The sequence below is a fragment of the Monopterus albus genome, unplaced genomic scaffold, assembly GCF_001952655.1.
Source record: "Monopterus albus unplaced genomic scaffold, M_albus_1.0 scaffold89.1, whole genome shotgun sequence".
NCBI lineage: Eukaryota > Metazoa > Chordata > Actinopteri > Synbranchiformes > Synbranchidae > Monopterus > Monopterus albus.
In genome coordinates this window covers 763,176-766,451 of record NW_018127969.1, presented here as the reverse complement: position 1 = coordinate 766,451, position 3,276 = coordinate 763,176, and the positions used below count along the sequence as shown (strand labels likewise).

At 45.9% G+C, this 3,276-nt stretch overlaps 1 long non-coding RNA gene across 1 annotated transcript; it reads left to right on the top strand.

Annotated features, from left to right (window-relative positions):
• Nucleotides 1-349: 349 nt before the first annotated feature.
• LOC109964441 (uncharacterized) lies at nucleotides 350-3,270 on the top strand. The gene is made up of 3 exons (XR_002275514.1): nucleotides 350-592; nucleotides 683-2,952; nucleotides 3,040-3,270. It is a non-coding gene; the product is annotated as an uncharacterized LOC109964441 (long non-coding RNA).
• Nucleotides 3,271-3,276: the final 6 nt, after the last annotated feature.

Genomic DNA, 3,276 nt, shown 5'->3' with positions numbered 1-3,276 from the left:
CCGGTTGAGTGTGGTTTGGTGCCGTTTGGGAGGCGCCCGGTTGAGTGTGGTTTGGTGCCGTTTGGGAGGCGCCCGGTTTGTTTGACCCTGACTATAGACCTGTGCACCATGGTTGGTGCTGAGAACTGAGACTAACTCGACCTGACCTGATGAGACCCCTTCAGCTGTGGGAAGCACAGTCAACTGCCTTTTACTCCAGCATCACCTTGGATGAGATGGCGGCAGCAGCTGAATGAATCTTTCCTCTGGAGTTGATTTGCAAATCTGGACTGAAAGCTGAAGTCCTCTGAAGAACCTCACCAGTGAGAGAGGCCCCCCACCCCCCCACACCATCTGTGTGTTTGTCCAGCAAACCTTTTCTTTCTGTCTGCACATCTGTCTGTTTCTGTTCATGCACACTTGTCTCTTCGTCTTTTGTTTGCATGTTCTCGTCTGTCCATAAAAGTAAGTGCAGCCATTGGTGTCTGATAAAAAGGTAAGGCACTAAACTTTTAGACAGTCCTGTCCTTCAGCGCCTCCTACAGGTGAGTGACATGAGACCACAACAAGCAGTGCTGGTCGTGGCATGGCTGTATGGCAAGGCGCTCATAAGGTGAGGACTGACAAGATGCAGCTTTTTGTCTCTGTCCAACATGGTCACCATGACAACTTGCAGTACATCTGTCTTTGCTTCTCCTATCAGGTGGAGGAGTTTCAGTCACTAACCATCTGATGACCTGCATGATGTGGGACCGGTTTGCTGCTGTAGCACGTCCAGATACACTCCTAAAGGAAGTATTGAAGGGACTTGGCTCTCTGTCTCTCACTGTCTGTCCAGCAAAGCCATCTATTCTGTGTTCGCCCCCTGTAGGAGATGAGACTGAGTTTAGTCGTTCTGACTTCCTCATGCCCCTCATTTACCAGGGTCACACACAGTTAGTGTGTCAGTCAGGCATGTTAATAATCCTGCACTGCTTTGGTTACTGGGGTAAACTCTTCCTGAGATCAGCCTGTTACACTGTGCTCACTTTATACTCCGACACCTTAATTTTCTGTACCACTGTTTGGGACACTAGCTTTCTCTAGTGCCCATTCAGCCCATAGATAATCTGTTAGGATACATTTCAAGTCTTTTTTGGCACACAATATTTTGTCAAGTTAAATGTTAGATTAGATAAACTGGGCTGTTTTCCAAACAAACAGCACTTTGTATCTTTAAGTGCTGTTATAGAGATTATCACTACCCAGATTTTGATTTAAAAAGAATTTATTGTACTTTAGCATTAGGCCTCTGGGTCATCTCGCTCTGCCAAGTTTCAAGAGTCTCGCGCTTCAACTAGGCCCGGTGAGGTTAGAGTTTAGCTTTTCGTATTAGATTTTCTAGATGTTGGGAGGCCTCCCAGCAGGAGAATTTATCCCACTCCTGCAAAGCATTCAGTCATTGATGCGGGGTTACTTGAGGAAGTTTCATATTTACACTATCGTCGGACCTGGTTTACGCGGTACCAGCCGGGGGGTGCATTTGGGTTCTTGGGAGGGAGCCTGGCAGAGACAGATGACTTAGATGAATCTAAAGGCTTGTGTACACCCGGTTTGGGTAGTTGCCTTATTGTCTGTGATGAGAACAGGAGCAGTGATACTATGAAGCCTGGTTGTCAAGTACACAGGTTGACACTGTTATTACTGCGTTTTACTCTTAACTTTCTTATAGCAAGATTATACTGTGGGCTGAATTGTGTCAAGGCTAACAGGCTTTGTATGGAAGGAACTGAGTTCTGCAGGGACAATACTGCAGTTATTAAAGTGAAAATTGGCCCTTTGCAGTATGTCATGTCTTGTGAGGTCTTAGCTTGGCAGCATGAATTAGCCTGTCCTCTTTTCGAGCTCCACATATTCCTACACAATGTACACAGAGCGTTTTCTGAGATGACGCATACTTTAGAGGAGAGAGTAGAGAACCAACATCGTAGATGGTTGTAGTGTCAAATGAATGATAGTTGCACTGCTTTTTGAAAACATTACAGGTTGTGTGTTTATATTACTAATTCAGTGCAGAGTGACAGTCAGTTCTAGGGTTAAGGAAGCCAGGGCTTCTCCACACTACAGAGAACAAGGCCAACTGAGTCGACTCGCATCATAAGAGGCTTTTCTCCTTCCCCTTCTTCTCAGTGTGTGAAGGAGTCTGAGCTTTCAGGTTACTGATAGTTCGGACAGTTGTTGAGTCCATCTTTGAAGCTGTGTGCCATGGTTGTGCAGTTTCCAAAACCAGACAAGGATCCCTCTGGTTTTGTGAATCAGCTGACATGGTATGCTGTTATGATCCTACTAAGAGATGCGCTGTACAATTGACATGTTTAAGGGGTAGATTTGGTGAGACAGAGCCAGCTGTGACTATCGCAGTTCAAGATGAGGATGCACAGAGTAGATCAGACCAGACTGGATAAAGGCGTAAAAAAAACTTGGTTAATGTGTTGTGCCCTTAGTCTGGGAATAGTGGAGGGACGACAAGCAGCAGACCTCTCACTTCCACTCATCTGTAATGAGGTTTACATTTTTAGACTAACAAACCTACATTTCTTGTTCTCAGTGAACACACCTAGTTTCAGGACCATGCTTGTGGTGACTAGATCTTCCCCTCCTCCTCCTCTTTCTAAATTGACTACACTGTTCCCCAGCTCCCTAGTCGAGTGTCTGAAAGCACCAGTCAGGAAGAAAGAAGCCACTGTGAGGGAAAGTGTGCGGGTAGACGGGCTATACGCAATGATGTTTAGAGAAAAGTACATTGTACTTCCTGGTTGAAAAGTTGCAGTTTACCAAGCTGTTTCCTGTCCTGCCAGAGACGCTGAGATGGGACGCTGGGACCCAGAAGTTGTCGTGTTCAGCTGTGAAGAAGACAAAGACCCTGCTCTACCAGACCGTCATTGACAATAGCTCCTCTGCACCACCAGTTGTTGATCTCTTCAGAAACATCAGGTATCCACCTCAGTCCACTTCATTAAATGTTTATTGTCTTTGTAGTTAAGATTGAGTGACTTTTTTGACTCTGATGCCCAACCTTAGGAAACTGAAGCTTGGGAAAACAACCTGCTGACGCAGACGGGACCATGAGGAGGCTGCTACAGATGTCCATTCCAACCTCTTTGGTTGTGAGAGCTGAGACCAACTTGATGAGATCTTGAAGGAACTGTTTCAGCTGAAGCTCAGTCAGCTTTACCTGAGTCCACCTCCACCTTGGATGAGATGACTTCAGCTACTGAACTCTAACCTTTCCTCTGGAGTAGTGTGTTCCTTGACACT